Raw genomic sequence first — 13,902 nt, 5'->3', positions numbered from 1 at the left:
TCCCAGCGGAGATCAGCTGTTCTCCACTAAACATAGACACACAGACCGTGCAGTTTCTCAGCATGGGGAGATGTAGCTAACCTCTAGTCAAGGTCAGTGTGTGCCTGGGCAGACTTTCCGAGAGGAGAAGGAACATTGACTGCCCTGCTGTAATACAGGAGTATTGTTCTCAGGGTCAGTGCAACATGTCCAATTCTGTTCACTATCACTCACATTAATCGATACAATACCATAGAGATTTGGGATTGTAGTGGAGATTGTTGTGATGGAACTTGCTGTTAGGGTGGATGGAGGCTATATCAAGTCTGATCAGTGTGTGAGTGTAAAACTGCATCACAGAGACGTGCAGTAAGGCATCCTTTGACTTGGGCCTCAGCATCATTGTATCCTCCACTATCAACATCCTGGAAGCTACCATGAACCACAAGCTGAACTGGACTCACCCAATAAATGCAGTGGCAACAAGAGCAGGTCTAAGGCTATGGATACTGCAGCAAGTAACTTACCTCCTGATTTCTCAAACCTGTCCAAAATCTCCAACATTTAAGTCATGTGTTAGTGCTGCTCCAACTGCACACGGCAAGCGAGATACTATCCATGAAAAAGCTGCTCCTGTTTAATTGGTACCACATTCACAAACTTCCACTCTCTCAAACATAAAATTAGACAGCACCTTCCAAACCCACAACTACTTCCATCTTGAAAGACAACAGCAGCAGGTTCACGGGAACAGCATGATCTGCAAGATCTTCTCCAAGCCACTCACCATCCTGACTTGGAAATATATTGGCCATTCAGCCTGTTTCAATCCGTGAAAATCCTGCAATTCCCTTACTACCGGCAATGTGGGTCGACCTACAGCTCAGAGATTCAATGGTTCAGGAAGGCAGTTCACTATCACCTTCTGACGCGCATTTCAGGAGGGCCAATCAATGCTCAGACCAGTCAGTGATGCCCACACCTGGCATTTTTTTTTCTTTGAAAAGCCTGCATCATTCTTGCCCAGTAACAAAGACTGTCCAAATTGTCTTAAAACATCCAGTTGTGAAACAAAGCATAGACTGGCTCATCATTTTGAAGAGCATCTATGTACTGCTTGCAAAAAAGACCTTGAAATTCCTGTTGCCTGACACTTTAATACACCACCTCGTTCCCAGTCCAACATCTCTGTCTTGCTGTAGAGTTCCATTGAAGCTCAACACAAGCTAGAAGAACAACGCCTCATCTTCCACTTGGGGACCCTGCAGCCCTCCAGACTTAATATCGAGATGAATAATTTTTGTGCCTAAACTCTACCCCTCACAATGCCTTGTTACCACATACCCTGCCATTATCCACCACCTCCTGTCAGTCACTAATAGTCCCCATTAACTACTATTTAACCTCCCAGCCTGATCGCCAACAACTCTGACCAAATGTTCTTCTCTCTGTTAGGCTCTATCCTATCATTTATTCCAAACCCCATCACACTCTCCTTTTGCTTCTGTATATAAACTGACGTTTCCCCGGCCACCATCAATTTTGCGTAATGGTCACTGGATCCAGAATGTTAATTTTGTTTCTTTTTCCTTTGAAGATGCTTCCACACACAAAACCCCTCCAGGGCATTTGGTCCAACAAGTCCCCATCGCCCCTCTGAAGAGCAGACCCAGACCTATTCCCCTACCCTTTATATCTCGTCCTTAACCCACCTAACCTAAACATCCCTGGGCACCACGGGCAATTTAGCACAGCCAACCCGCCTAGCTTGCACACCTTTGGACTGTGGGAGGAAACCGGAGCATTCAAAATTATAGTCTAACGTTTATTCTATATGAAAACAGGAAAGTAGTTTATATGAGCAGATCAAAACATGAGCATAAAGTTCACATTTATGCATCTAATTTGCAGCAAACTTCATAGAATCATCATACAATCCCTAGAGTGTGGAAACAGACAATTCAGACCAACTAAAAGCCCACACCGACCCTCTGAACAGCATCCCCACCAGACACATTGCACTGCCCTGTCCCTTTGTCACACACAACCCAGAGGAGCGCATGCGTGAGGCCCTCCCCCTGCGCTGCCATTCAGGGGCATTTACTCAGTGAGTGGAAGAGGTTTGTTTGAAACAGACCGCAATGGAGAGACCAGCGCCCAGGGAAGCGAGGGAGCAGCAGGCTCCTTCCGGCAGCGCATCGAGATGTGAGTCTGGGACACAGAGGGGGCCTCCGAGACCGGCATTGATTCGGACTCAGTTCCGGGAGAACCGGGGGCTGTTGGTAAGAGGCCGAGCGGAGCAGGAACTGGTCCCGGAACTTGGAGAGAGAGCGGCCTGGGGGCGGGGAGAGAGAGAGGCCTTTCTCGGGCTGTGTGTGGGCCTGCTGTGGGAGACACAGCGGCAAGAAGCTGCTGGGGGTCAGTCTTATGGTATTTTTTATCCTCTCAGCACTGATGGAAATTCATCGATTAGCTTCTGTTTCACGCTGTTTTTCGATATTGTGCCGTGAACAGTGGAAATATTGCCAGACTTTCTGTATAACAAGGTGTAGAACTGGATGAAGACAGCAGCCAAGCTGCTTGTTCTGCGATGTTCGTCCAGCTCTCCGCCTTGTTATCTCGGATTCTCCAGCATCCGCCGTTCCTATTATCTCACATTTTCAGGATTTTACAGGAAGCGTGTATTCTCTCTTCCTCCAGGCAAATACTGGAAGGACCTGGATGTTATCATATTTCCTCGGTAGAAAGCCATGTGTGACTAGCTGCTTCTAACAATCAGCAGGTATGTAGCCCATTGACATTGACATCGACACCGGTTTTGAAGATGGATAGACTGAACGGTCATCTGGAATAGACACTCGGGAACAGAATTAAATCTGCACTGACTAAGGGCATTTTCAAACTTACAATCAAGACAAACAAATAGATCATGCTGTAACATAGTGGCAACAGCCATACCTCAGTTCAGTGCAGAAATGGGAAGAAACTGCTCACTGAGAGGACAAGAGTTACTAACATGGAGGAAACACGTTTTTATGAAGCTTATCAGTAAATGAGAAGTACAGAATTAATTCTTTGTGGAATAATTCTAACCCTCTGGCTCACACACACACACACTCTGACTGTCCAAAGGTGCATGTTGCAATGTGGAACAACCAAACGTTCTGTATACGCTGCAAATCATAGAAAATGGTACATTCAATGTGATCTCCCCAAACAACCTCAAGTTATAGAAGTCTGCAGCACAGAAAAAGGCCCTTTGGCCCTTTGGGTCTGCGCCAATGAAAAACAGCTCACAACGCTAAACCCAATCAGTCAGTATTCTATTTCTATGAATGTATCGAGGCTGCAGAGGAACTGCTGTCCTCACCCTTATGGCAACATTATTCTCCATTGCTTCACCTTACAGGATTTAACATTGCTTTTAATTTTTCCTTCAGTCCAACAAGAAACATTGTACATTTCCTTTCATTTTGTTTTCAAATTTCTACAAAGGGATTGAAGTTACTCTCGACCTTCCCTAGTACACTCATGTTAGTTTCCATGTTCTTCTCTGTTGGATGCCAGTCACATGAGCAAAATTTGGAATAAACGTTCAGACCAGGGACTGACCAATCTAGAATAATCGCACATCAGAGACTGACAAAGGGAGAAATGCCTTCACTTTTAGGCCCTGACACTGAGGGGATTAGATGAAGACTCATTCATGTTGAGCAGTAGAGATTAGAAAAATCAAACACACTCCTGCAACTTCTGAAAGTGATGTGTTCATTTTAAAAAGATACTCATGCACTGTGAAATACAATGACAAATAATGAGAAGCAGATTGACAGATAATACCAGAGACTGAATAAAGTACTGATGAAAACTCACTTCATCCATGCTGACATTCTGGTCAAGAGACTGAGAAAGAGTGGACATGTTTCTGCGAGAGTCAATGTATGAAAAAGCTGTTTTACAGTACATGAATCACACCTTATGAGGAGTATCAGATGATGACATGACATGAGCTAGAAACACAAGGAGACATACAGAAACAGTCAGTGTGACATGAATCAGTAACAGTCTTTAAAGATATATTGACGAGGAGCATGCAAGAAAACTCGCTCACAGCCAGTCATTGAATGACGAAAGGAAGATAATGAAATTTATCCTTACACAGATTTCCAGATATGGACAAATGTAAACTGATGCACAAACTCACCAATCACAACAGAGAGGAGATTTGATGTTCGATGTTTATTTGTTACATTGTCTAGTTATGATTGACAAAGTCCACTGTGCACTCAAATTAAAAGAAAAAAACTGAGATTGAATGCAACGAAATTAAGCCTCACTGGTAAGGACAAATGTCAGTGCAAAATTAATCCCTCAATCATACAGGGTCAGTGAATATCTGCAGAGTTTATGCTACATTCAGATACAAAACCACAAATGAACAGGAAAGGAGAATGAAATCCATATACAGTACCTGAGACTGTTGCAGACATCGCAAAGCTGGCACTCCAGCTATTCAAAGGCTGTTAACTACAGAATTAATGTCATGTTGGCACTACCAGATAGACACGAGGAGTGAGTGGAAGAAGCTCACATTCTCTCCAACTACTGGAAACTAGTATGCAGAATAGAATGTCCCAGTGCAAGCACAATGGGCAGAATGGTCTACTTCTGCACTGCACCTCATCCTGATTCTGATCCTGGTGATGAAGGAAATGACATTCTGTTGTTTAGAGTATTAGTATAAATATATAATGTAGAAATAGACAGATAGGTGCAGAACATAACTCTCTTTAATGAAAGAGCACTAAAAATGTCCAACGGAAAATGAATCTAAATATCTCATTGATACTACAGAACCCAGAAAAAAGATCCCGTACTGACACACAGAACCAGCATTCGGGACGTGCGGTATAGAAAACCCACACTCAGCACGCAAACTAGAAAACGTGTTACTGATTCAGAGTGGTTCTCAGAGGAAAGCAACCCCACTTCTATGACCCTTCCTAGATCCTGCCAACTGACAGTAAATGCAGAAGTCACAAAATGCGGAAGAGATTAATAGCCTGTCTGGACATCCTAATAGCTATATCAGAATGTATCTCTCAGTCAAAGAGAATGTTACTGGTTGCCAGAGAATCAAGGCACATTGATACACAACAGTAAAAACTGACAGGTACAGATTGATATCTACGACGACTCGTTGACATTCCAGAAACAGACAAAAGAAAGCTGATGTTAAAACTCACATTCACATGGCGGGAACTGATGGGTACAGGTTTATCATGACATTCGTATTCAAACAGCAGAAGCTGACAGGCAAGGACTGATCATTTTCCTTGCCCATTTACAGAGCATAAACTGACTAGGAGAGAATGATAAATTCATTTCCCATTCAAAACCCAGAAACTGACAGGTACAGGTTGATAATTGATAACTACTAACTGACAGGGAGTGCTGGAGACATGTGCTCACACATTTATGTTGCAAATACTGACATGAAGAATATAATTATTAGATACAAATTCACAGAGTAATAACTGACAGGTACACATTGAGCAAAGAACCTACCTCTGACGTCTCCCCGATATCTACCTCCTTTCACTTTAAAACCATGTCACCTCGTCAAAGCTAACTCCACTCCTCTATCTCTACCTCTGTTCATTTTGTACACCTCTGCGCTGTACCATATCTGTGATTCTGATTTCGGTGAGAAACGAGCAGTTGTATTGGTAGGCTCATTCAGAAGGTCAGGAGGAATGGGATACAGGGGAACTTAGCTGCTTGGATACAGAATTGGCTGGCCAACAGAAGACAGCGAGTGGTAGTAGAAGGAAAATATTCTGCCTGGAAGTCAGTGGTGAGTGGGGTTCCACAGGGCTCTGTCCTTGGGCCTCTACTGTTTGTAATTTTTATTAATAACTTGGATGAGGGGATTGAAGGATGGGTCAGCAAGTTTGCAGACGACACAAAGGTCGGAGGTGTCGTTGACAGTATAGAGGGCTGCTGGAGGCTGCAGCGGGACATTGACAGGATGCAGAGAGGGGCTGAGAGGTGGCAGATGGAGTTCAACCTGGATAAATGCGAGGTGATGCACTTTGGAAGGTCGAATTTGAAAGCTGAGTACAGGATTAAGGATAGGATTCTTGGCAGTGTGGAGGAACAGAGGGATCTTGGTGTGCAGATACATCGATCCCTTAAAATGGCCACCCAAGTGGACAGGGTTGTTAAGAAAGCGTATGGTGGTTTGGCTTTAATTAACAGGGGGATTGAGTTCAAGAGTCGTGAGATCTTGTTGCAGCTCTGTAAAACTTTGGTTAGACCGCACTTGGAATACTGCATCCAGTTCTGGTCGCCCTATTATAGGAAAGATGTGGATGCTTTGGAGAGGGTTCAGAGGAGGTTTACCAGGATGCTGCCTGGACTGGAGGGCTTATCTTATGAAGAGAGGTTGACTGAGCTTGGTCTCTTTTCATTGGAGAAAAGGAGGAGGAGAGGGGACCTAATTGAGGTATACAAGATAATGAGAGGCATAGATAGAGTTGATAGCCAGAGACTATTTCCCAGGGCAGAAATGGCTAGCATGAGGGGTCATAGTTTTAAGCTGGTTGGTGGAAAGTATCGAGGGGATGTCAGAGGCGGGTTCTTTACACAGAGAGTTGTGAGAGCATGGAATGCGTTGCCAGCAGCAGTTGTAGAAGCAGGGTCATTTAAGAGACTGCTGGACATGCACATGGTCACAGAAGTTTGAGGGTGCATACATGAGGATCAATGGTCGGCACACCATTGTGGGCTGAAGGGCCTGTTCTGTGCTGTGCTGTTCTATGTTCTATATTAGTGATGCCACAGATCTCACATTCTCTAACCATATCAGAAATGTGTGACCATTCATCAGAATGGTTCTCAGAATAAAGCAGTTCCCCTCCTGTTATCACCCCATGTCCTCAACTTCTCCATCCCCTCAACTACCACATGGACTGACACTCAACTCATAAATCACGCAATGCAGAAGAGATTAAGATGCAGCGTCAACGTCCTAACAATAACTATCACAGTGTGAATCATGCAGTTACATAGAATAATGCTGGCTTTCAGAGAACTAAGCCATTTTGATAAACGAGGAGAAACTGACATGCACAGATCAATAACTAAACCCATTTGTTCATCTTGAAGAAGCACACAAACCGATGATGATGACACATTTACTACAATGTAAATATGTGACTATCGTTATCAGTTTCTTTTGGTTTCTGCTAATTTCAGTCAGGCATTCACACTGCAGTAACTATCAGGGAGAGATTAAAAACTACATTCTCACTGACAAAGCTAAAACTGACAGTCATAATGATAACTACATTCCCAGTTTCACAGAGCATAAAGTGATAAGTACAGTCTGATAACTAGACTCTCCTATTCACAGAGCAGAATCTCACAGACATATATTGGTAACAGCACTCACATTCACTAAGCAGGAACTGAGAGGTATATTTTGATAAGAACATTTACAAATTGCAAGACAGAAACAGAGAGGCTTACATTGGTAACTGTACTCATGCTTACGCAGCAGAAACTGACAGAGACAGGGTAACCTCTGTTAATTCACAGAGCAGAAACTAACAAGAACAGACTGGTAAATATATTCACCCATTGACTTTGGTGAAACTGGCAGGTATATATTGATAACTGTATTGATTATATATAAATGATTTGGAGTTGGGTGTTGAGGATAAAATCTCTAAATGTGCAGTTGATACTAAGCCAGGGAGAAGAGTGAATTGTGAGGATGACACTGAGTGACTTCACAGGTACATTGACAAGTTGGCCAAATGGGCAGAGACCTGGCAGATAAATTTCAATACAGAAAAAATATGAGCTTGAGCATTTTGCTAATAAAAACACAGAGAGACAATACAAGCTTAAGGGTACAGCTTTGAGGGGAGTATTGAGCAGAGAGATCTTGGGGTTCATGTGCATTATTCTCTGAAGGTGGCCAGGCAAGTTGAAACAGTTGTGAAGCAGTTTCAAAGGATCTTTGAGTTTAAAAATAGAGACATTGAGTCTCAAAACAAGGAAGTAATGCTACATCTCTACAAGTCATTGCTAAGACCACATTGCTCAGACTGTGTTTGTTCTCAGTTGTGGGCACCTTACTTCTGGAAGAAGTCTCTGGGGAGGGTCCAAAGGAGATTACTAGAATGACAGCAGGAATGAAAGATTTTACTTACATGGAAAGATTAATGAAATCAGGCTTATTCCCCTTGGAGCAGAGAAGATTAAAAGGAAACTTTATGGACGTGTTCACAATTATGAAGAATTTTGAGAGAGTGAAGTTCAATACTCTGTTTCCACTATGTCAGTAACCAAGGGTCACAATTTCAAGATTGTCACCAAGACAGCTAGGAGTGAGATGAGGAGAAACGTCTTTACTCGGAACGTTGTTCGGATTTGGAATGTGCTGCCTGGGAGAGTGGCGGAGGTGGATTCCATATGAGGTATGAAAAGAGAGCTGGATATATGTTTGAAAATGATGAACTTAGACGCTAATTTAGATAGATCTGGAGAACAATTCTGCCCAGAATTATTTCCAGCTCACCACAATTAAAAAAATAAACGCAGAGTCGATTCAATTCAATGGCTAATCTGTTCTGACCCACTGACCAGGAGATCAAATGGATACTCAAGCTGGGAATGGACAGCACAAAATCTCAAATCCCTGCCATCAAGGGTCAGATCATGCTACAGCAGGAGAAATTGGCTCTCTCAGAGTGATGTGTGAGTCAGTTATTCAGATGGTTTCTCAAGGCAAGTTCATCTTTGGAATTGATGTCTGGCTGAGTGAATGGCAACAAAGCTTAGCCATTTGTCAGCTGCAGAAACCTGACGCAGGTCTGGTTGATCAGCCTGAAAATAGGACAATACAGAAACGTAGTAAATGAGGAGCAGGAACAAAATTGGTGGCCTTGTGGACAGTGAAGGTGATTATCTCAGAGTACAACAGGACCTTGATCAACTGGGCCAATGGGCTGAGGATTCGCGGGTGGAGTTTAATTTAGACAAATGTGGAGGTGTTGCATCTTTGGTGAGCCAAACCAGTGCAGGGGCTAGGGCCCTGGCGAGTGTTGTCAAACAGAGGGATCGAGGGGTCCAGACACATAGTTCCATTAAGTGGAGTCACAGGTGGATAGCAAGTTTGGAACACTTGTCTTTTTTCAGTTCTAACACTGAGTGTAGCAGTTGGGATGTTATTATGTGGCTGTACAAGACGTTTCGCCCCGAAGAACTCCATGCAACTACTTGAACAACATTCACTGCTCTGGCCCTGACCACTGTGTGTGGCAGAGAATCCCGCTGGGTGAAGACATTTGACCCCATCTCAGTCCTTCCCTGTCTCCTTTAGCCTGTGACTGCCTGATTCTGGACTCACGCACCCTCGCCTTATACTCTGGCCATCAGCAACACCTGTGTTTACCACTGTTTAGTCCTGTTAAAATTTTATAGATTTCTATGAGATGACCCCACTTTCTTCTAAACCCCAGTGAATATAATGCTAATCGATCCAGCCTCTCCTTATCCATCAGTCCTGCCATCCCAGGAATCAGTCTGGGAAACCTCGGCTGCATTCCCTCCATAGCCACGGCATCCTTCCTCAGAGATTGAGACCCCAAACTGCACACACAATACTGCAGGACGTGGTCTCTCCCTGTACAATTGCAGCAAGACAGCCCTGCTCCTGGACTCGAACCCTCTTGCTATGAAGGCCACCGTCCTGTTGCCTTCTTCACCGTCTGCTGCTGCTGCAATGCTCACTGTCAGTGACTGGTGTACGAGGTACTCCCAGGTCTAATTGCGCCCCCGCATCCCTATCTGTCACCTTTCAGATAACAATTTGTTTTCCTGGTTATGCTCCCAAAGCAGATAACCTCTCGCTGATCCACATTCAACTGGATGAACCATTTCTGTGTCAAGTCTACAAGCTCGAAATTCAGAGGAGGTGGGTGGTGAGCACACAGGCACAGAGGAGGCAGACAGTGAGCGTGGGGGACAGAGGGGCTGCGTGGTGAGAATAACACTTTATCTGGAAGACAGTGAGAGTGTACAGGATGAGCTGTGAACATCTGGGGTTATTACACAGACCAATTCCTCTGAGAAACGCACACCATTGGAACAAGCCTAAAACTGACGATGATGAATGTTATTTCTCTGTACTCTGAACAGGGCGTGGCCAGCTCTGCCAAGGTGGCAATGGATGCCAATCTCAGAATGTCCTCCGACAGATTGCCTTCATGCCGAGCAAGTGAATGAGATGTCCGCAAAGTGATAAGAGTAAAGTGCAGAGCGGACCAGGTAAGAACGGTAGATTTCGCTCCCAAAAGGACCATCAGAGACAGGAATGGAAAGAGGCCATTCAGCCCCTCAAGCCTGCATTCTGTTGGACTGTGGCTGATCCACCATTCCTCGTGTCCACTTTCCTGCCATTTCCTTTGATTCCCTGGCTGATCAAGAATCTATCAATCCCAGCCTTACATCTGCCTCACCCCTGCCGCAACAAGTACACATGTTCGCTGTGGCAAGATTTTCCAAAGATTCCTAGCTCCCTTAGAGAAGAAATGCCTTCTCATGCTAGTCTTCACAAGTGAACCAGATGGTTCTTTGTTCCTGACAATGTTCATCATTAAAATCTCAACTCCAGATCTGCTTTGTTTAAAATTGAATTCAAAATCCATTACCTGCCACAGCAAGGTTCAAATTCAAGTCCTCAGAGTACCCCTTGGACATCTGACAAAATCATCTGACAAAATTACCTCCCCATTAGTTTAGAAATTGAAAGTGAATCTCATCAAAGTGCAGTGCTCAGATCAGAATAAATTGACCCACACCGTTGCGCTAAACATTGACAGTCGTGGATTCCCCACAGTGTAGAAGTAGGCCATTGGCCCATCAAGTCTCTACTAAACTACAAGGAACATCCCACCCAGACCTGCGCTGCTACCCTGTCCCTGTAACCATGCATTTCCCATGATTAATCTCCCTAATCTACACACCCCTGGACACCACCGAACCTGCACACGTTTAGACGAATGGGAGAAGCCTGGAGCACCTGGCAGAAACACACAGACAATATGAGGCAGCAGTGCTAACCACTGAGCCACCAATGTTTTTGCCATGTAGGGCTTGATTGTCTGGTCGTGCTGAAAGCGTGGGGTTCAGTTCCTGCACTGGTTGAGATTGCTGTGAATGATCGTTCCCCTTTGCCTTAGATGTGGTGACCCACAGGTTAAACAGTTGTTGTTGCTGTCTCTCTCTCTCTCTCTCTCTTTCTATGCAATGAGACAACAGTGACTCGACATTAACCACCTGCTAAAACATAACTTTGCTGATTAAAAATTATCTGCCAGCTTTTTCACTGCAAAATAACTTGAGTGTTTCCCGCCTGATGCAATATCACAATGACCTGTAAATAAAGGACACTTTAATGCCAGAATGTATCTAAAAGCACTGGGAGAGGGTGCAGAGGCAGACTTACCAGGATGTTGCCTTAGACGCTGGAGAGTGTCAGTGATGGAGAGAGATTGGAGAGATCAGGGTTGTTATTTTTAGAGCAGAGGCGATTGAGAGGCTGGACATGAAAGGGATGTATCAAATGATGAGGGACCAGAGATTGTGTAGGCAGGAAGAAACATTTCCTCCTTGATGGAGGGACCAATGAGGGAAAACACTTCCATCCAGAGGCTAATAGAATGTGAGGCTGGATGAACACAGCAGGCCCAGCAGCATCTCAGGAGCACTCAAGCTGACGTTTTGGGCCTAGACCCTTCATCAGAGAGGGAGATGGGGTGAGGGTTCTGGAATAAATAGGGAGAGAGCGGGAGGCGAACTGAAGATGGAGAGAAAAGAAGATAGGTGGAGAGGAGAGTATAGCTGGGGAGGTAGGGAGGGGATAGGTCAGTCCAGGGAAGACGGACAGGTCAAGGAGGTGGGATGAGGTTCGTAGGTAGGAGATGGAGGTACGGCTTGGGGTGGGAGGAAGGGATGGGTGAGAGCAAGAACAGGTTAGGGAGGCAGAAACAAGTTGGACAGGTTTTGGGATGCAGTGGGTGGAGGGGAAGAGCTGGGCTGGTTGTGTGGTGCAGTGGGGGGAGGGGACGAACTGGGCTGGTTTTCCCTCATTGGTCCCTCCATCAAGGAGGAAAAGTTTCTTCCTGCTTACCCAATCTATGGTCCCTCATCATTTGATACATCCCTTTCATGTCCAGCCTCTCAATCTCCTCTGCTCTAAAGATAACAACCCTGATCTCTCCAATCTCTCTCCATCACACTCTTGATTTGCACCTTGTTGATGATGAACAAGTTTTGGGGAGTCCAGAGGTGAGTTATTTGTACCAGAATTCCCAGCCTCTGACCTGTCTTGTAGTAACTATTTTGATATGGTGAGCCCAGTGCAATTTCTGGTAAATTGTAACCCCCAGGATATTAATAATAGGGGACTCAGTGATGGTTATATCATCAAATTTCAAGGGGCAATGGTTAGGTTCTCTCTCAAAGGTAATCCCCAGTATGTTGATACTGGGGGAATTCAGTGATGTTAATGCCATTGAACATTAAGGGGGTGCTGGTGAGATTCTCTCATGACAGTAACCCCCTGGATGTTGATAGTGTGGAGACTGGGGAGGCAAATAATGACAGGAACATCACTGACTCTTCAGGGGGTGCAGTTGGATGATATACCATTTGGCTATCCATAGTTGAGACAAATCTTTCAAAGTGTAGATTTTACAACAGCCTGAGACTGTTCACCTTGGCAAAAATGTAAAATCTTGTTCGATTTATTTCTCCTTTCCATCCATTATTATACTGTCACTGAAGATGACATCTGTAAAACAAAATAGACAAATTCAGCACCTGATCATTTATTCCTTATTTGACTTTGTTTTGTTCGAGTTCCCGTTGCCGGGATTTTCCTCATTCCCCGAGCCAATAAAACGGAGGCTCCAATTGGGAGTCGTCTTCTTCTACAGTGTGTGTTAAGCCAAGGCACAGGACCCTACTTTCAGTGGTACTTCCAACAGAAAGCCTGAAACAATGCCAGTGAGAATTACAAATTTAGCTTGGACAGGAGAGAGCTGGCAATTGAATCCTTCCAGGCCCATCTCCAAGGTCGATACCAGTGTGTCGTGATCAACAGGGATCCTGGTGGAATGATATTTAATGTGACCAGTAATTCCATCAACCTCATGGTGCCAGGTAACACGTTCTGCATCACTGATCTGTGCTCATTCTTCACTGGGCTCTACCTGAAGACTTGACTTGAACCCTTGGAAAAATGGCTGCAGAAACTCATCTGCTCTGGCATCAATCTGTGGAGACAGAGAGACAGTAACAGAGTTAATGTTACTGGTTATAAATACAGAAAATGCTGGAAAAGAACTCACTGTGTCTCGCAGCATCTGTGGAGAGAGTGAGAAACGTCCTTCATCAGATAAGGGAGAGGATTAAAGTTCAGGAACAGGGATGTCAGGGTCATCTTGCTGCAATTACACAGCACACCATGCAGTATTGTATGTGCAGTTTGGGGTCTCCTTCTCTGAGGAAGAATGTTCTCATTACGGAAATTGTGCAGTGAGGGTTTCCCAGCCTGATTCCTGGGATTGTAGGACTAATGGATGAAGGGAGGCTGGATCACTGAAGCGGGGAGATCTCATAGCAACCTATGAAATCCGAACCGAACTGACAGGAATGCTGTTCCCAATAACTGGGAGTCTGCAAACAGGGAGTCACAGTCTAATTGAGATGGGGCAGGACTGAGATGAGGAGAAACGTCTTTACCCAGAGAGCGGGAAGCCTGTGAACAGGCTGCCTCAGAAAGTGGTTGGGGCCAGAACATGAAATGTTGTGCAGGAAGGAGTGGGATAGAGTTTTTCGGGGCTA

At 44.7% G+C, this 13,902-nt stretch overlaps 1 long non-coding RNA gene across 1 annotated transcript; it reads left to right on the top strand.

The window, feature by feature from the left end:
- The first annotated feature begins 2,074 nt into the window (after positions 1-2,074).
- Positions 2,075-3,050, top strand: LOC132207315 (uncharacterized). The gene is made up of 2 exons (XR_009443425.1): positions 2,075-2,261; positions 2,680-3,050. It is a non-coding gene; the product is annotated as an uncharacterized LOC132207315 (long non-coding RNA).
- The last annotated feature ends 10,852 nt before the right edge of the window (positions 3,051-13,902 follow it).

The sequence above is a fragment of the Stegostoma tigrinum genome, chromosome 44, assembly GCF_030684315.1.
Source record: "Stegostoma tigrinum isolate sSteTig4 chromosome 44, sSteTig4.hap1, whole genome shotgun sequence".
Taxonomy (NCBI): Eukaryota; Metazoa; Chordata; class Chondrichthyes; order Orectolobiformes; family Stegostomatidae; genus Stegostoma; species Stegostoma tigrinum.
The sequence above is the reverse complement of the archived record's forward strand: the minus strand, read 5'-3'. Positions and strand labels throughout refer to the sequence as shown.